General features: G+C 39.8%; 1 protein-coding gene across 1 annotated transcript in view; it reads right to left on the reverse strand.

Annotated features, from left to right (window-relative positions):
- Window positions 1-21010, reverse strand: part of LOC140205533 (ethanolamine kinase 1-like) — a 524152-nt gene extending 503142 nt beyond the window's left edge. Inside the window, exon 1 of the mRNA XM_072273152.1 lies at window positions 21007-21010. The gene's annotated coding sequence lies outside the window, so the exon portion shown is untranslated. The remainder of the gene's footprint in view (window positions 1-21006) is intronic.
- Between the last annotated feature and the right edge of the window lie 553 nt (window positions 21011-21563).

Below are 21563 nucleotides of genomic sequence, written 5' to 3' on the forward strand. Positions count from 1 at the left end.
AATCACATTTAATTTAAGTGTAATTTCATTCAGTGATCTGCAAGACAACAACACACCTGTTTACAACAATACGAAAGGACAAGCAGGTGATGAGTAGCACTGAAAATTATACCAACAAGGATGCTTTTCCATTGGTTTGTTGGCTTTCTTTTGTATGTGATATTTGTAAAAGTATTCGTTATATTTTAACTTTCAGCAAAATAACCACCTGTACTTATTACATTTAATACAGATTGTTGCATGATGGAATTAATTGCACTCAAGGCAAAAGCTTCAATATATTTAATACAGAGTACATGCTTTTCTGTAAATAGAGCTGAAGGCTAAAAGAGACCTTAACTTGTTTTTTTATCCAGTAATCCTGTCTGATTCTTTTATTAATGTGGACATCAAAAAATATTACATCACAGGATTCACTTTGGATGTGATGTAATACCAAGTGCAGCATATTTCTGACCCATAGCACAAGCTAAGACATAAATAAGTACTATTTGTGTGAAGTACTGGAAGGTGTTCACACCCACATCACCGAACTCAAGTTTAAATCAGCATCTTCAGGAAAAAGAACTAATATTCATTATTCGTCGGAATGTAGGTATGAGTAAATATTTATATTTTGATATTATCAGGGGTTAAGTGCCAATAAAATATAGGTTGAATAATTCTACAAGTGTTTGATGAATTAGTCAAAGGTTTCAGGTTCAGCTTTTTTTTTGACTTCTTAATGGTTTAAAGTGATAATTCAAAGAGAGCAGTTGAAGAACAGGGACTTAATTAAACTTATCCTTAAATGTATGGTTTCCTGCTGGTACATTGTTTGGAAGGGAACAGTACCATCGGCTGTTAGTGTGGATTAGATTGGTATCTATGGTAAGAAAAACTTAGTCAATAAAGTTAATGGATTGGAACTTGGGTTTTCTCATATCCCTGATGTGCTGAATCATTGCTGCTTTTAGAAGTGACACCCATACAGACCCTTGCAAGAAATATAAAGTTTTCTGAAAAGATTTTTGAAATAGCATTACAATACTTTACTCCTTGAAACATGCGGTAAAGCGGGACCTGTACAATGTCCTCACTGCGTTTTCAGGCACTTTACTTTGCACAAATCTGATTCAGATGCCAGGCCTTAAAGGTGCACTCCCATAAGACCATAAGACATAGGAGCAGGATTAGGCCACTCCACCATTCCATCATGGCCAATCCATTATCACTGTCAACCCCATTCTCCAGGTTCTCTCCATAACCTTTGACATCCTGACTATGAACCTATCAACCTCTGTTTTAAATATACTCAATTACTTGGCCTCCACAGCCATCCATGGCAATAAATTCCACAGATTCACCAACCTCTAGCTAAAGAAATTCTTCCTTATCTCTGTTCTAAAAGGACGTCAGTCTATTCTGAGGCTGTGTTCTCTGATCCTAGACTCATGCACTATAAGAAACATCTTCTCCACATCCACTCTGTCTAGGCCTTTCAATATTTGATAGGTTTCATTGAGATCAACCTTCATTCTTCTAAACTCCAGTGAGTACAGACCCGGAGCCAACAAACACTCCTGATATGTTAAATCTTTCATCCCTGGAATAGTTCTCGTGAACCTCCTCTGGACTCTCTCTAATGGTAGCGCATCCTTTCTTAAATTGCTCACAGTATTCCAAGTGCAGTCTGACAAATAAATTATAAAGCATAGGCATCATTTCAGAACACTGCAAAAGAATGCACACAATTTCTACCATTGAGGGGAAAAGAGAAGGTTTATTGAAGTGGGAGGAAGCCACAAGATTTTTGTGAATGAGACCTGGACATTTTTATCATGAGATCAATATCAGCAAAGATGTCCTGTGGGCTAGAGGTCCAAGAAACTACTTGGGTCAAGCATAACTACTGTAGTACTTTGGTCTGAGAATTCCAACTCAATCAGCTGATGAAAATATTTAATTCATGCCCTCAAAAATTGTCAGAGCAAGTTGCATGCCAAAAAAATAGTTGTAATGAGCTATTTTGGTAAAAGCATCAAAAATTCATTGACTAATATCTTTGCATCAGTGTAGTTTCATATGAGGGAAAATTACATGTTAACAAAAACTCTATACTGATTATTGGTCAATGATATTGGTGGCAAACATTAGATTGTGAAGAGGATCTCTGGATTCACTTGGGTTCTATGATTTTTCAGACACCTTTGGCCATGCAGGCAAAGATGGTCTCATCTACTCAGCAGGTGCTGATCATGGATATCTCTCAGGATCCTTTCTCTTTCTCCTGCTCCCATTGTTCTCTAGATTCCAACTCTTGTACTGCAAGCTCTGTGTTCCCCTTGACGATATTGCCCAGTGACACCCTCTGCCTTGACTGGCCATGCTGTGCAGCATGCAGCACGTGACTAGGAAGCCTCTGCATCAAGTAGGTGTATGTTATAGGAGTGGAACCAAAAGCTTCTGGAAATGCTTCAGAGTTCAGACAGTGTTGCAGGAGAGAAAATAGATCAACTCTGTCTCCTTTCCCTTAAGTGTTCCATAATATGCTGAATGTTCCCATCTAGTTCTGTTTTTATCTCAGATTTCCAATATCTGTCCTTTCTGATCTTTATATAATACAGGCACCTCCTGGACTGATGTAGGCAACAGAATACTTTGATAGAAAACCAGTGCTGCTATCTACCATTGCTTGTGTTTGCTTGCATCTGTTGCAGTAGGGGGCATACTGGTGTAAGGAGCCGGTGAAGCAGGGAGTCATCTTTGGCCCACAGAATCCATTCCTGCAGGCAGTGCCAGTGGCTAAAAATCTCAGATAACCCAGTTTCCCTGCAGGTGGAGGAATCACCTATGCTTCCGCAAGGCACTGACCAAGGGAAATTCTCCTGATGATTCACAACTACTTGATCACTGAGGCAATAGAAACTCTTTTCTGTTGAGGAAAAGCTTCAGATTATTAATGGGAGCCCTTGAGGACACAAGAGGAAAACCAGTAACTCTGGAACTCTGGGATGCCATCTGTTCCTCACTGAAATCAAACTGGATAGAAGCATTTCTTCATAAATACATTTCCTAGGTAACCTTCCTGGTGCAACAGTGAATAGCAGATTGGGAGAAGTAGAAGACATTTCCTACAGTTACTTGGAAAAGTCCTGGATTAGAGGAAATTGAATATCAATGTGAACATGATTTTTGTAGCAAGCAATCCAAATGTGAGAATGTATTATTCTTCAGAGAGAAGCTCAGTAAAGACATGATGTCTCCTAAGTGGAATCTAAATAAGGTTTTTATGACAAAGCTTGTTTGTGCCTCCTGCACAGAAGACTCCAGACCACCTAACTGGCCAGCATGGACTGCTGTCACTGAAGTACCTATGTGTCAATCAATAGCCGAAAAGGCCCACCCTGTTAGGTGAAATATATTGCATCAATTGAGAAGCTTCCCAGTCAGATCTCCTAATGTAACCAGCCTTTCTTTAAACAGAAATATTAGCAACATAATGTGGTGCATTCCTGGTTCCATTGCAAAAGATGCTTGAAAGTCATAGGTTACAGCTTTGAGTTCTGACTTATGTCGATGAGGGAGGAAGTGCTGCTTTGAAAACTGATGCATCATCAGATGCTGACTTGGCACTGGGAAAATGTCATATGGGCTTGCACGAATAGTATTTTAGAAAGCCTAGTCCATTTCACATGGGTAAAACTATACCAGGAAACAGTGTTAGTGCTATTCCATTGATTTCTGCAATTTTCACATTAAAAAGTAGGTACTATTTATCCTTTTTCTCAGCTAATGTGTGCATTAATGTATAAGCAAGAAAAAATAGGAGGGGCGGATGGCGAAAGATGAGGTAAGGGGATGAGTGAAGGTGGAGACAGCTGTTGGACAGAGATAAGCAGGAACACAAAGACTACCCATGCTGGAAATAAGTGAGGTGATAATAGGAATCATGAGAGGTCCTCAATCTCACTCCATCTGCCTCTCCTTCATTTTCTCTTCCTCTATCTGTCATGCCCTTGCCTCTGTGTCCCAATTCCAGTGCTCTCTTCACCTATCTGACTCAAACAGCCTATCATCTCTCACCCAACCACAGTCCGCCAATCATTTCAGGTCCCTGGGTGACCACTTCACCTCTCCTCATTATATCTTCTCCATTCTCAGTCATGATGCAGCATTTTGATTCAAAATGTCAACAATTCCTTTCTCCCCATAAGTGTTGTTTGACCCACTGAACTCTTCCGGCAGGTTGTTTTTTGCTTTGAGATGATCCAACAGACTCAATGGGCCGAATGGCCTAATTCTGTTCCTATGTCTTATTGTTTTGACAAACAAATCTAAGAACATTGTGTCTGAGTCTGAGGGAAAGAAATCTTCGTTTATCTAATTTTCTTTCCTCAACACAGATGGTATCACCAAAATTATTGATTTCACCTTCAAATGGCAACCACTGTTCTAGAACATGTCCAAAATTTGTATAGAATTCCCCAGTTCACAACAACATTATAGAAAAGCATCCTGAGTGGGCAAAACATGAGCCAACTTTAAAAAAAAATGGTCTTCAGATTCATCCAGATTTCTTTTTCACTGAAATGCTCTTGATAGTAGAATAAAAGTTTCTGGCAGATGATTTAGTTTTTAGCCTTCAATTATTGCCAAGTTGAAAATCCTATGGTGACTAAATATTTTCGTAGAGCTTTAAACATGCGCTGTATATTTTGTATAATTTGTTAGATTTTTCTGTTTGGCAAATCAAGCCTATTTTACAAAATGCAAATATGTCACAGTTTTTAGCATGCTGTAATTAAACAGTAACAATGTAGTATTTTCCTGTGCTGCATTATGTAGTACTCATTAAGGGCTTTCAAAGCTTAACAATGATAAACCACCTGGTCTTGTTACCATAGTTAAATTCATAAAACTCCTTTCTTCTGCAGTGAATCAGGGTGTAATTGCATGAGATACATCAGGTCAGAGATGCTATATTGTACACAGATATAATTAGCCCAGCCAGCAAGCTTCTTATTTTAAGGGCAGTCAGCTATGCTGATTATTAAGAAGTCTGCAAAATATGTAGGCTGCTGTATATCAGGATCTTGCTGTGTTGTCGTTAATATACACATATTTAAAAGGGAGAAAACATCGCAGAAAACTATGAAAGACTCAGTTGTTTCAAACTGTGACACTTTCATGCTGCCATTATCTGCGTTTCATGCAAAGGATCTTTGACCCCAGAGAACAGCTTTTGTTGCAGTGAGTGATCTAAGCTGAATAAATGTGATAACATCAAAGTGGCAGAATGTACAAATAAACTTTTAATCTGCATTAAACAAAGTCAAAGTTTAAAAATAATCAGGAAAGATTATGATATTGCTATTCCCAAATATTGCTGCTATTTAATTATTAAGTCTTCAGTTCCTTATGAAGTGTCCTTGGGAATTTTAAATTACTTTATAGTGTTTGATGTTTGCTACCTGTTAGAAAGACATGGAAAATCTTACGCTCCTCTTATTCAGGAACAACTTCTGCTTCTAGTAACGTGGTTTCAATCTTTGGAGTAATGAATATCTTATGCAGCTTCTAGCAAAAATACATCTTTTATTCCATATAATATCAAACTTAGATATAAGAAATCATCATAAACACAATCAATACCTAAAGTAGGAGCAGGTGGGAGAAGGGTTGGGGAGTGGGAATGTTCTTTGTCTTATATGTTATTTTTGGGTGAATGTTAGGTACATTACTGAACCAGATTAAAAAAAAATAATTTGGATTCCATATTAACTTTTTCATTACTTCAACAAGTCTTCATCACCTTCTTGTCTACCACAGGCAAATTAACTTAATTGGTTCCAGTCACACCACAGGCAAAAGGTTCATCAGCACTTCAAGATCTCTTTCACTTTTGCCTAGTCATCTTCAACCTCATGAATCATTCTCTTCTAATATTTGTTCTCTTCTAAAATTTGTCTTGTCTAATATTAGTATAACTGTGCACTTGTAATGCTACTGTGACACTGTAATTTCCTTTGGATTAATAAAGTATCTATCTATTTATGTTTTGTTCTATATTGGCTCATACCCTGACATAAGCAGTTCATCATTTGTTTCAAGGGCCACACCATTTTCTATAATCTTGAATTTCCAAAATAGGAAAAATATGAAAAAAAATTGACAATTGTTCAATACAAGGGGGTTTCGATTTTTATGTTACTGCAGAGGCTAATTAAAATGGCGACTTTTTTATGTTAATCTGGGGAATGCGGCTTTGTTGTGCTTTAACGCTGAAGAGAGTTTGCGCTAGCAGTTTGTTTTACTTTGAATTGAGATAGCAGCCTTCTATTAACCAATTGGGATAGTTGTTATGGTTTTGGTGTATTTGAAGATACTGTATGCGCGGGGTTTTGGGGCAGAAGGCAGGAGAGCGAGACAGAGGATGGACGAGGTGCTGTGAGTCCGCTAACAGGGTCGGACCCCAAGTGGGACGTCCGGCGAGGAGACGGAGACGGACTCGTGTGGAGTGTCTGGTCGACCACCGTTGTTGGTCCCAGGCGGCCGGTCGAGGTGGTCTGAGGGGGGTCGCAGGGTGAAGAAGAAGGTCCTTGAGCTCCAACTGTTTGTGCACGAAGAGATTGAACTTTGATAAGTGTGGCGCCTTTTATTTTCCTTTTATATTTTATTCTCTTTTAATTATATAATTCCAGTAATATCTATAAACTGTATATCATTTAATCGCATCTGGTGTATTGTCTGTTATTTGGGCGGGGTGGGGTACCTCACAGAGCATCCACACAAACTATTACCCAGTTTGCCGGGGCCGAGGCTGTTTCCCTAGACGACAGCGAGCCGAGTGACCCTGAGGGTGGCCGGGCGGGGGGGGGGGTTACACTTGTACAACAGCTCTAAACATGGGAATGACATTTACATTTTTCATAATTTGGATGGCTTCTGAAAAAGTTGCCTTTGCTTTAGTTTACATATCTGCATATATATTGCTGATTATTTTTATGACAACTATTTTCTACCTGTAAATTGGTTGATATAAAATACCATGGATTAGTTTATATACAAGCATGACACTTTTTATGGTAACTCCATTGGATGGGTCTAGGCAAACATATATCTAAACCCATTGCTCACATATTTCAAAATCAATCCCTGAATGATTTACCTCTTCCAAACCAATAGAACTGATGTGATTACGGCAGTTCTTGCACCATTTCACTGACTATTTCTGGAAACAGTTATTCCTATATTTGGGAAAGGATTGTGTATGTTATTTGGTTATCAAAATGGGGCAGGCTATGTGGATACAGTGTTGGTAAAGACACAGAGGAGCAGATTGATCAGCTGAAAGGTGTCTGAGGTAAATGGATCATGGTGTCAATAACATTGTGATATAACAGCTAATTTTTGCTTTGGAACTTAAATCTTTAGCTGGTGATCTTTCTCAACTAAATGCAGCATAGACTGCTGTTTTAACTGACAACAATTTCTGAGTTTGAAGCAAAAGAATCTGCTTGGCAAGGGAATTGACAAAACAGAGGAGAGATGCTGCTTGATATTTAAAAAAAAACATTGTTTAATTGATAGCAAAATACTATTTATTTGATCAATTAAACCAGAAAAATATTCCAGACCTAAATAAGTATTGACTTGAAAGTGTAGTCGGATTTGATTTATTTTCCTTTTAGTAAATGGATTTATGGTAGGGCTCCCCGCATCTGTAGATTACATATGCTGAGTTACGTGGAAATCTAGAATGTTGGAGTATGAACAAACATATGCAAAGGAAGTAATGCCAGCTGGAGTATTCCAAGATCTGGATTTCAGATTTTCAACAGCATCTGGTTTGACTACAGTGCATTTGTGCACTGAGCTTAGGTCACCTCTGAGCTTAAGGGATTGTGAGAAGAGAAGTAGAATTCTGATGCTACAGTGAAAGGGAATTCGTTAATCAAAGGGACAGAAAAATGTTTCTGTGGCCACAACTTAGTTCCAGTTTCCAAGTTCCAGGGACAAGGATGCTATGGCACAACAGCAGAATATTCTCAGGAGGAGCGTGAGCAACCAGAAGCTGTACTCCAACAATATATATTAAAAGATGTCTGAGGTCCTGTGGCTGATTACAGGGATTTAGGCAGGAGATTAAAGAGCAGAACCACAAACGTAGCAATTTTCTGGTTTATTCCCAGTATCTTCAGTGAACATTGAAATAAAAGGATTAGACAAGTGAATGTTTGGTTTAAAATTCTTTGCCACAGGCAGCTGTGGAGGCCAAGTATTTATGTATACTTAAGGCAGAGGTTGATAGATTCTTGATTGGTCGGGGCATGAAAGAATATGGGGAGAAGGCAGAAGATTAGGGCTGAGAGGAAAATTGGATCAGCGGAAATGGCGGAGCAGACTCGATGGGACAAATGGCTTATTTCTGCTCCTATATTTTATGGTCTTATGGTCTTAAAAGATGACTGGCAAGAGGGAGGACTTTAAATTCTGGGACCATTTCGAGCTTGATAGGACCTGTGCAGCAGCTGTGAGTTACTGAGCTTACTGACTGCAAAGTTCAAAACTCAAACAAAGATCTTAAGCCCTATCCAATGTAAATAGTTGGAAGTATCCTCACCAAGCGGATGCTATTCTGTAACTATGCCATCTTCAAACACTAGTTCACTTCCCTGTTTATCTTCCATGGTTAGTTTAGCTGCCAGTAACCACTATTTATGAAGTGGGTCATCCTTTCCTACTAAGGCAAAGATACCATCAGCTAACAAAGTAGTATAAAACACAGTTCATTTATTTTCAGTAATTCAATATTAAATTCAAACACTTTTTTAAATACATGTGAGCTCACAGAGAATTTCTATCCTCTAAAAGATTTCCAATTATAAACGATTTCTAAAACACTCAGAATTTCCAAAACACAGGTACAAGTCCTATAAGCGAAAAAGACATACCTATGAATCGCAAAGAAAGCAGTCATCAGTCACTGAAATCAAAGGCAGCAAAGAAGCATGTTTCTGTTTAGCTTTTTGATGTTCGTTAATTATTCCTAATAGGCCTAAACTGCTCTCTAAATTTATACCATCTTTTTGACACTTGGATGACTTCAAACGCATGTGGCATTTTTTTCATATACCTTTTAATACAAGTGGTCTGAAAGGTTCTGGAGACAGATATCCATGATTCCAAGGTATCCACAATTAAAGCTGTGAAGTGCACTCCCTGAGCACACAAAAGTTTCCAATTACATCAGCTATTTATAAGCCAAGTGATATTATCCATCTGGCCTGCAAGCTTCCTTAAACAAAACAACTTAGGCAGTGTTGTCTATTTGAAACAAGCCAAACTAAATAACCTATTGTCCTACACTGCAACTCTCGAACAGTTAGACCAGGTGCTGTGGTGTCAACATGTCTGTTCTAGAGTCAGTGCTTGTTTGCAAAGATGTGTTTTTAACTTCAAACTGATAACTGCCTTCCATTTAGATTAAGATCTGAAGACTGGTCCCAGTTCACAACCAAAATCTAAACAAAGAATATTAATTGTTGGTTTAACTTATTCAAAAACAACATTTCGGTCTTTACAAGTGGCAGCTGTTGTGTTTAGAAAGCTGAGCCTGGCAACAAAAACAAGGCCCCTGCACAGTGAATATCCATCACACAATAAGGCCAGGATCACTCCCCTTAAACGAAGGTTTTTCTTTCGGGAAAGCTGAAAATAGCTTGTCAGATTCAGGAGGAAGCAAGACTAAATTGATGTTGAAGGTAGGGATTTAATAAGAGGATTCCAGAAGAGTTGAAGATAAACTTTTCTGATTATTGTATGGACTGATAACCTACTTGAAAAAAAATGGATGAAACTAAATGGGATGAATTAAGGATTAAAAACAAAGTAATTCCAATGATAGAAGTTAGGAAGGGCCCCCAAACAGTCAATGTATAAGCAAATTTCTGAGGTGCAAAAATTACTGATGTAACATTAACTTGATAGCAAAATTTAGAAGAAAATGCTAGAAAACCTCAGCAGATCAGAAGGAACCAATGACAGGTTCTGATGAGATCTTATTAGCCTGAACCATCAGTTTTCCATTCTGCAATTGCCACCTGACCTGCTGTGTACTTCCAGCATCTTATTCTGTATTTTTAGCAATTGCTCTTTAATTAACTAATTCACTTTGAAAGGTCAGCTTTGGAGGCAGGATACAGGGTTAATTACAGGACTTTTAGCAGTGAGGAGGAGCAGAAGCACCTTGGGCTTTATGTCCACAGATCCCTCAACATTGATCGGGTTGTTAAAAAGGTATATGGTGTATTGGCTGTTATTAGTCAAGGAATTGAGTTCAAAAGCCAAGAGGTGATTTTTCAGTTCTACAAAACCCTGGTTAGACCACAATTGAAATACTGTGTTCAGCTCTAGGTCTGATCACCTCATTATAGGAAGGATGTGGAAGCTTTAGAGAGGGTCCAGAATGCTTACTGGATTAGAGGGCATGACTTATGAGGATAAGAGGGAACAAGATGAAAAGAGGGACAAATCGAATGGATAGCCAGAGACTTTCTCCCCAGGGTGAAGATGACTAATACAAGGGGGTAAAATTTAAACATGATTGGAAGAAAGTATTGGAGAGAAAGAACAGAGGTTAGTGTCTTTTTCACGGAGTGGTGAGTGCGTGGAACACCCTGCCAAGGCCAGTGGTAAAGGCACAAGTTTTGGGGCATTTAAGAAACTCTTTGGTAGGCATATGGATTTAGAAAAATGAATGGCTATGAAGGAGAGAAGGGTTAGGTTGAACTTAGAGTAACCTAAAAGGCTAACTCAACATCGTGACTGAAAGACCTGTGCTGTGATGTAGTGTTCTAAGTTTGATAACAACTAGGACAGTACCAGAGTAAGGAGTATAGATGTAGCAAAATTCATGAAATGCATTCAAGTGTAATTTATTAAACAGTCCCAAGAGGTTTATTTTAGGGAATAAACCAGTGAAGGGTTGGAAAAAGAGAAATGGGGACAAAGATGAGAATTCAGTTAGATTTATTTAAAATAGAAATGGACAATGATGGTCAGGGATTAAAGTCCTAAACTGAAATGAGTTACTTTTACTTGACTGAGATGTGATTTAGCTAGAATGGGCTGGAAACAGATACTTGAAAGTAAATCAGAATCTGAGCTGTATAAGGAATTCAAGAAGCTAGTGAGGACAAACGTAGACTCATTTGAAAAGGTAGAGTTCCCAAATCTGAACTCTCATTAATGTGTACTTCATTCCCCATGCCAATCAGAGAGCAATAACAGACCATAAAACATAGGAAGAGAATTAGGCCATTTGGCCCATTGAGTCTGCTCTGCCATTCTATCATGGCTGAGCTATTATCCCTCTCAATCCCATTCTCTTGCCTTCTCTTTGACACCACGATCAATCAAGAATCTATCAAACTCTGCCATAAGAGTACCCAATCACTTGCCCTGTAAAGCCATCTGTGGTAATGAATTCCACAGATTCACCGGGCCTAGCCTCTCCCACTATCAGAAACATCCTCTCCACACCCATTCCATCTAAATCTTTCAATGTTTGATAGGTTTCAATGAGATCCCCCTCATTTGTCTAAACTCCAGTGAACACAGGCCCAGACCCATCAAACACTACTCATATGTTAACACTTTCGTTCCTGGGATCATTCTCATGACTCTCCTCTGGATGCTCTCCAACACCAGCATATCCTTTCTCAAATAAAGGGCCCAAAACTGCTCACAATATTCCAAGTGTGATCTGACAAATGCCTAATAGAGCCTTGGCATTACACCTTGCTTTTGTATTGTAGTCTTCTCAAAATGATTGCTAACATTGCATTGTCTTCCTTACCACTGATTCAGCCTACAAGTTAGGCTTTAGGGAATCCTGCACAAGGACACCCAAGTCCCTTTAACCTCCAATTTTTAAATTTTCTCCCATTTAGAAAATAGTCTACACTTTTATTCCTTCTGCCAAAAAGCATGACATGCACTTCCCTACACTATACTGCATTTGCCACTTCCTTGCCCATTTCTCCAATCTCTCTAAGTCCTTCTTCCCCTCCATCTATTTTCATTTTGTCCGCAAACTTGGCCACAAAGCAATCAATTCCTTCATCCAAATCATTGACATATAACGTGAAAAGGAGCAGTCCCAACACCATCCCCTGTGGAACGCTGCTAGTCACTGACAGCCAACCAGAAAAAGCCTCCTTTATTCTCACTCATTGTCCCCTGTAAGTCAGCCAATCTTCTGTCCAAACTATTATCTTTCCTGTAATACCATGAGCTCTTATCTTGTCAAGCAGCCTCATGTGCTGCACCTTGTCAAAGGCCTTCTAAAAATCCAAATAAGCAACATCCACTGACCCTCCTTTGTCTGTTCTGCCTATTATTTATTCAAAGGATTCCAACAGATTCCCCCCCCCCCCCGAAAACCAAACTGACTTTGGCCTATTTTATCATGTGTCTCCAAGTACCCCAAAACCTCATCCTTAATAATTGACTCCCACATCTTTCGAACCACTGGCCTATAGTTTTCTTTCTTCTGCCTCCTCCCCCCTTTCTTAAAGAGTAGAATGATATATTTTATTTTCCAGTACTCGAGAACCATTCCGGAATCTAATGATTTTTGAAAGATCATTATTAGTGCCTCCACAGTCTCCTCCGTAACCTCATTCAGAACCCTGGGGTGTAGTCCATCTGGTCCAGGTGACTTAACTACCTTCAGAACTGTCAGCTTCCCAAGCACCTTCTCCTTAGCAATATCAACTATACTCACTTCTGCCCATTGACACTTTCACATTTCTGGCATTCTGCTAGTGTCTTCCACAGTGAAGACTGACATAAATTACTTATTAAGTTCATCTGCCATTTCTTTGGCTCCCATTACTACCTATCTAGCATCCTTATCCTGCGGTTCAATACCCAGTTTTGTCCCTCTTTTACTCTTTATATATCCAAAACCAACTTTTATGTTTTATATTATTGGTCAGCTTACTTCCATGTTTCATCTTTTTCCCTATGGCTTTTTAGTTGCCTTCTGTTGGTTTTTAAATGCTTTTCACACCTCTCTCTTCTCATTAATTTTTGTTGTATTATATGCCCTCTTCTTTTTCTTTTTTGCTGTATTTAACTTCTCTTGTCACTCACTGTTGCCTTGTCCCGCTGTAACCTCTGACAGACCACCACACTATCCACAACAACCCAAACCATTGTGTCATCAGCAAATTTACTAACCCACCCCTCCACTTCCTCATCCAGGTCAATTATAAAATTCACGAAGTCAAGAGATGCCAGAACAGATCCCTGAGGCACACCACTGGTCACTGACATCCACGCAGAATATGATCCATCTACAACCACTCTTTGTCTTCTGTGGGTAAGTCAATTCTGGATCCAGAAAGCAATGTTCCCTTGGATCTCATGCCTCCTTACTCTCTCAATGAGCCTTGCATGGGGTACCTTTTCATATGCCTTGCTGAAATCCATATGCACTACATCTACTGCTCTACCTTCACCAATGTTTTTAGTCACATCCTCAGAAAATTCAAAAAGGCTCATAAGGCCTTTCACAAAGCCATGCTGACTATTCCTAATCATATTATGCCTCTCCAAATGTTCATAAGTCCTGCCTTTCAAGATCTTCACCATCAACTTACCGACCACTGAAGTAAGACTCACTGGTCTATAATTTCCTGGGTTATCTCAACTCCCTTTCTTGAATAAGGGAACAGCATTTGCAACCCTCCAATCCTCTGGAACCTCTCCTGTCCCCATTGATGATGCAAAGGTCAGTACCAGAGACTCAACAATTTCCTCCCTTGCTTCCCACAGCAGCCTAGGGTACCTCTCATCTGGTCCTGGTGACTTATCCAACTTGATGCTTTCCAAAAGCTCCAGCAACAGAGCCAAACACCCACCTCTGCCCATCCTTTCAATATAATTTGTATCCTTGGATGTTAAGCTCCCAACTATGATGCAGACAAATTACAAAGGTGTAAAATAATGTAGTAATAATAAGGTTTTCCACTAATAACAATATATTACTCTACATTACTTGAAATAGTGAATTTAAGCAAAAAAAAATGCTGGAGATTTTCAGCAGATTGGAGTAAATAATGAAAGGCTGTTATGAAAGGTCATTGACCTGAAATTGTTACATGGTTATCTTGCCACAGATACTGCCTGACCTGCTGAGTATTTTCAGCATAGAGAGTGCAGTAAATGATAAAGGGGATCTACTGATAGGTATTGAGAGTTCATTGCTGCAGTGACAATGGGGAATCATAACACAATGATTAAATTTAACATAAAAATAGGAAGATAATGAAATACATGAAAAAAGTCATCAAGTAAAAATTAAGAACATCATAAGTATATTAAAGAAAATAGAGAGATGGAACTGTACAGCATAGAATTATGAAGGACTCACTGGTTCCTAATATAGAGAAGAACAACAGACTCTGACTGGAGATAGAAATTTATGTGTAATATAATGTGAACAAGAAAAAAGAATGTTACGTATTAAAATTGAAATACTTTGTGATAGAAGGCACATTATGAGATGTAGTGATTTTTAAGTGTATAGATCGCTTAGCCAAGATATAATGTCACCTAGGCTCTTAAATGAAATAGTGCAGGGAACATTGCAGGGTCTAACTATAATTTTCAATGCTTTTTGGCTAAAGGAATAGCACCAGAACTGGAAGTTTGCTGGTATTTGTCAAAAAAAAGGAGATTCTACAGACCAATTAGGTCACAACAGAAATAGGCAGATTGCTGGAAAAATTATGTGGGAATTAGCATTTAGTGAGGTGGTGGCTGTTCAGGGACATTTAGTGTATGTCTCTTTATGTGTGGTTATGTAAGCTGCATCCTTTAAGAGAAGTTTGGATAAATACATGGATAGTGGGGTTTGGAGAGCTATAGTCCGGGTGCAGTTAGATGGAACTAGTAGTAGAACAGGTCAGCGTGGATTAGGTGGCCTGGGTGGATATTTTCTGTACTGTAGTACTCTACAACTCTATCATTCTATGTATAAGTTAACTGAGCTTTAGAGGAAGTAAGAAGAGATTTGAAGATGATAGCACATTTGATATACCATGCATGGATTTTACCAAGGCACTTAAACTATCTCTCATTTTTATTGAGGAATGTAAAAGCTCATGGAATAAAGAGCAAAATGGCAAGTTGAATTAAAATTTGGCTCAACGGGACAAACAAATGTCTAAATGATCATTTTAATTACTAGAAGCATGCACAGTAGGCTTCTTGTGGGATTCTATACTAGGGCTCTAGTTTTGTATGGTATATCCAAAAGTGATTTGGACTTAAATGCAGGACAACTAAAAAATTTGCTTATGAAAATAGGGAGGAAGATATTATCCCTAATATCAATGGACTTATTGAGTGGACAGGAAAGCAACAAATAGAATTCAGTCAGAAGACATATGAGGTAATGCATTTGACAAATGCATAAAAAGGCATTGAGTTGGGACAGGTGATTAAGTTGGCCAAAGGGCCTGAAGTAATATTTGATTTGATTAGCTGGAATGTAAATCCAAGTTCAGAGAGGTTTTAATAGACTTTATACAAAACTCTAGTTAGACCTCTGCTAGAGCTCTGTATAAGTTCTGGTGTGGTGAATGTGTTAGTACTAAAAGGAATAGAGGGAATTTGTATACAGAATGGAAGCAGACTTTTAAGCCCACTGAATGTGTATGTGCTGACCATCAGCCACCATTTGCAAGAGCTAGCCATTTGGAGGATCATATTTATGAAGCATGATGTTCTAGTATGTTGCTGTTTCTTTTGAAATGAAGGATTGGGAGTATAGTCAATTGAATAAAATTATGAGTAAACAAAATCAAGTATTAGCGTGCAGCTGAGAAAACAAAATGATAAAATACAACAAGTGGTCAGATCTGGACCCTTTGCTTGAAAGGGTGATGGAGAAAGAATATCTCACCACATTTAAGGAACATCTTGATGAAAACCTGAAAAACAAGAAGCTGTTAGGTGAAAAATCCAAGAACTGGGAGGCAAGATTAAAGTGGAATCCATTTTAACTGGCATAGACACAATGAAATGAATACCCTCCCATGAAAGCCTGCATGATTTCTGTGTTTCAAGCGCACCTTCAGCATGAAGTCTTCTCACTAGTGCAAGAAATTACCAACTGTTTACAGACTGGCGCTGATCGATTTCTTCTGTCTGTTATTTAGGATCTATGAGTGTTTAATGCTTTCCATAATGCCTTCAGGTTGCTGACATCAATAGAGAGTGGTGTGACAAATGGCAAATTTGCTGGTTTCTGGCTTCAATAAAAACTGGTTGTTCCCAGACATGACTGTGTTAGTTGGCCTTCCAATTGGAAGATAAAATGACTGAAAGAATGAACAGAGGGTATGAAGACTTGGATGAGCTACTGTAAGGGGATCGGAAATGGTGAGAACAGGAAGCTACATACAGGGGAAGCAGCAAGTCGGCTGAGTGAGGAAGAAAGTGCAGTAGCATAGTGACATCCTCAACAATTTGCTGGCCTGTATTGCCAGTGGTTGTCAAGGTGATAGCGGCATAAAACTTTGGTGGCTCTTTCCAGCCTGAAGCTGGAGGTATTCACAGCATCTCGTTGTTTGCCATCCACTGTTGTTGAAGGACACACAGAAAGACTGCTTTCAAAGAGTCAGCTGCTCTTCGTTCACCCTTGCCAGAGACCAGCAGGTGGACTGGGGAAGTTGATTTTATCGGACTACATGATGTAGGGTGACATTACTTGCATTGACAGTACTTCGCAGGGACCACAATTTTGATCCACACAAAGCCTGCTCACTCAGTATACAGATGGTGCGTGATCACAGGCAGTGAATCCTAAATACAATTTTGACACTTTCATTCTGAGGCAGACTCCTAGGCCATCTGCGGCTCAGTCACTGCAATAGGTTGAAGTCTGGCCTCTGGATCATAAGATTATCCTTAATAACGGAAGCGGAAGTAAAGACTGTGATGGTGGCAGAAGAAGGCCTCCCAGAGGAATTCAATTTAGTAGTTTCTACTTCAACTTTAATAATGACTCTATTGTTTCTCCCTCTCTTTTCCCCACACACTCCCTGGATATACAATATGTATCACACAAATCTTTGCATAAGAATGATTAGATGATTGATATTCTTAGTGCCATTCACTTTCTGGCTTCAGCTCCTGATCTGAGCCAAGCATTTATCCTTCCACAATCTTCACCCACCCACTTCTTGCTTCCTTTCTCTTGAACTCTCCTAGACCATTTTCCTGTTGTCATGTTTGTCTTCGTGGTTTCCCTCTCTAACTTCAACCACAGCTGTTCAGTATTCAACTTTTCACCCTACTCTTTCACACCTTCATGAGACTGACTCCTTCTTGTTCTCTGTAAGATTACAGTTCCGTCTTCACACCTTAGAAAGAGGCCGTCAAGGTACGTAATACATCTTCCCGAACTGAGCAGCAACTCTCATTCTCTTGTTCAACTGACATCTTGCTCAAACATTTCACATCTTCATTTAAATTATCATTTTCTATTGCCCAGTCAACTAACAAATTTCTCTTACTTCCTCTTCACGCTGGCTATTGTCCTGGTACAGCCATGATTTCAGCTCATTAAATGTAAGGAGTATAAGACACTTGTGGATGTTTGTGCTCCCACCAAATCTTTAGGAATCTTCCCCAACTAGAAGGCCTGGATGAACCAAGGGATCCTCAGTCTGTGAGGACTAGATCAGTGGCTTTCATGTATGACCTCCAGAAAGCTGTCTCACATGCAAAGTGGTAATTCTGGACCAAACTTCAATCAGAGAATAATGCTGAATAGCTGTGTCAGGGCTTGAATGCTATCACCTCCTGCAAAGTAAAACCAAGTGTCATATGTGACAACAAGTTTTCACTCCCCAGATGAGATCAATGCCCTTTATACTCACTTTGACTGACAGAACATGGAGGCACCTTCACAAACCCCTACAGCCTCTGACAACCCTGTGATTTCAACCTTTGAGGCAGATGTGGGAGCATCCTTCAGGAAGGTGAACCCATGGAAAACATCTGGCCTGACGTTTTACCTGACCAAGTACTGAAAACCTCTGCTAATCAACTGACTGGAGAGCTCACTGATATCTTTAATCTCTCACTTCAGTAGTCTGAGATAGCTCTAACTGCTTTAACAGGCTTCAATGATATCATTGCCCAGGAAGAACGTGGTAACCTGCCTTAATGACTATCAAAAAGTAACACTTACACCCACTGTGATGAAGTGCTTTAAGAGGTTGGCCATGAGACATATCAACTATTGCTTGAGGAGTGTCTTTGTTCCACTCCACTTGGCTACTGTCACAACAGGTCAATAGCAGGTACCATTTCATTGGTTCTTCACTTAGCCTGAAACATCTAGATAGTGAAGATGCTCTACGTAGACTACAGCTCTGTATTCAACACACTATTATCCCCTGAAAATTAACCAATAAGCTCCAAAACCTAGACTCTCTAATACCTCTATGTGCAACTGGATCCTCAATTTCCTCACTTGCAGATCCCAGTCTGTTTGCATTTGCAACAGCATTTCCTCCACAACCACTATCAGCACAGGTGCACCACAGGGCTGTATGCTTTGCCTCCTGCTCTACTCACTTTATTCTTTTGACTATGACGATAGGTACAGCTCAAATGCCATATTTAGGTTTGCGGACAACACCACTGGTGTTGGCTGAACCAAAGGTGGTGACGAATCACCCTATAGGAGGGAGACTGAAAAGTCGGGTGACTTATGCCACAATAACGACCTCTCACTCAACGTCAGCAAAACCAAAGAGTTGATTATTGACTATAGGAGGAGGAAACTGGATGTCCATGAACCAATCCTCATCAGTGGATCAATAGTGGAGAACGTCAGTAACTTTAAATTCCTCAGTGTAGCAGCGCCTCTACTTTCTTAGAAGTCAGTGAAGATTTGGCATGTCACCAAAAGCTTTGAAATGCTTCTATAGGTGTGCGGTGCTGAGCACCCTAAAAGGTTGCATCTTGGACTGACATGGAAACACCAATGCCCAGGAGCAGAAAAGATGACAGAAGGTGGTGGATACAGCCCAGTCCATCACATGCAAAGCCATCCCCGTCACTGAGTACTTTAACATGGAATGCTGCCAGAAGATAGCAGTGTCCATTATCAAAGACACCCACTAGCCAGGCTAGGCTTTCTTCTCACTGCTGCAATTAACAAGGAGGTACAGGTGCCTCAGGCCTACACCACCAGGTTCAGGAACAGTTATCATTCCTCGACCATCAGGCTCCTGAACCAGAGTGAATAACTTCACTCATCCCAACAATGAATCAATTCCACAATCTATGGACTCACTTGCAAGGACTCTGTAACTCATGTTCTCAATATTATTTATTAGGTATTTAATTATCATTGTTATTAGTCATAGTCATAGTCATACTTTATTGATCCCGAGGGAAATTGGTTTTCGTTACAGTTGCACCATAAATAATTAAATAGTAATAAAACCATAAATAATTAAATAGTAATATGTAAATTATGCCAGGAAATAAGTCCAGGACCAGCCTATTGGCTCAGGGTGTCTGACCCTCCAAGGGAGGAGTTGTAAAGTTTGATGGCCACAGGCAGGAATGACTTCCTATGACGCTCTGTGTTGCATCTCGGTAGAATGAGTCTCTGGCTGAATGTATTCCTGTGCCCAACCAGTCCATTATGTAGTGGATGGGAGACATTGTCCAAGATGGCATGCAACTTGGACAGCATCCTCTTTTCAGACACTACTGTCAGAGAGTCCAGTTCCATCCCTACAACATCACCGGCCTTACAAATGAGTTTGTTGATTCAGTTGGTGTCTGCTACCCTCAGCCTGCTGCCCCAGCACACAACGGCAAACATGATCGCACTGGCCACCAGAGACTCGTAGAACATCCTCAGCATCATCCGACAGATGTTAAAGGACCTCAGTCTCCTCATGAAACAGATTTTGCTTTTATTCATGAATTTGCACAATTTGTTGCCTTTTGTACATTGAATGTTTGTCAGTCCTTGTTTGAGTGTATTGTGTGCCTTTGTATCAATTGTAAATGGTTGTATGTGGTGACATTTATGTACTTTGATAATAAATTTACTTTAAACTAGTGGACAATTCTGTGTGTGTGCGTGTGTGTGTGTGTGTGTGTGTGTGTGTGTGTGTGTGTGTGTGTGTGTGTGTGTGTGTTGGTTGTCCATCATTTCCTACTACGATGGTGTAAGCAGTGCAGGAGGAGTTTCATAGTGAAAAAGCCATTACACTGGGACGGTTCCACTCTCTCAGCCTCAAAGGCTTTGGTCCAATGGCACAAAAAATGGTCGTGACTGGAGACTTCCTCGGCTGCAGGGGATAGCCATGACACCTTCTGTGACTTGTCATGACCTTCGCTCTCCACGAAGCATTACCACCTTCTTGGCCGTTGGATCTTGTAGTTGATCTCATCCACCCAGTCTGCCGGAACTGGCTTTGCATGCTGGGATAGGCATATCCCTATCTCACTGTGGATGGTGGTTCCCCACTACCGTCACCTGGCTTAGCTGGCCTGTCGAAGCAGTGTACCGGGGTGTGGCCGCTGTTGCGTGCAAACAGCTACTCGGAGCCACAGTTGAGAGCTGGGAGGCAGGTGGGGATCAAGGGTGGACAAGCTGCCCTTGGGCGGAGCACAACAAGCCTGCCACCAGAGATGCTGCCCCTCCCTGGAAACCCCATCCACCCCAGAGGACCACTGGTTTAACTATTTATTGCCAATCATCCTGAACCACTTTAAGCATGACAAGACACTACTTTCAACAGTCAAAGTTATTCATTATTCCGGATCATTCCTGGAATCCAAAAGTAACACTCTACCATCTTCTTTTTACTGCAAAGTATCTTCATAAACGTCTGATTCCTATTCCTTCTACCCTAAAATTCAATTATATCAAATAAATCACAGAATTCTTATTCTTAGGCATCCACTCACATTCTTATGCTTATTCCTTCCTTTCCCTTGAACACCCACAGGCCAGGCTTCTAATGTTTCTCCTGACTTCCAAGCAACCTTTGAAGGAGTACTTTTTCCTAAAAGGAAAGCATAAACTGATTGAGTTTAATGAGTCACTGACTTCCACATTTTGTGATCTGTGCAACAATGCACCTGATATTTGTGCTGTAGTTATAAATACACTCAGCATTTGGAGTACCATCCATCTCTAAACTAAATTATGTCATCACACTTGAATCTTTTTCAGCACGTTACAATATTGGTTTCTCTGAAACAATAGTTGTACTCACTTCAGAAACATTTTCAACCTCAGCTTGCTGTTCTCCAGTAAACATAATCAATAGGATTATGTTCATCTTAGAGTTCACAATATTTCTCTCCAATTTTCACAAGATAATTCCTAGGATTGTAGGGGTTTATGATAGGACTATCTTCTTTTTCCAGGAATTAATCCTCTGAATTTTTTATGGGTCATTTATAGTACCAACATATCCTTTCTTAAATAAGGAGGCCACAAGTGAGTACAATGAGGCCTC

Source organism: Mobula birostris, chromosome 11 (assembly GCF_030028105.1).
Source record: "Mobula birostris isolate sMobBir1 chromosome 11, sMobBir1.hap1, whole genome shotgun sequence".
NCBI lineage: Eukaryota > Metazoa > Chordata > Chondrichthyes > Myliobatiformes > Myliobatidae > Mobula > Mobula birostris.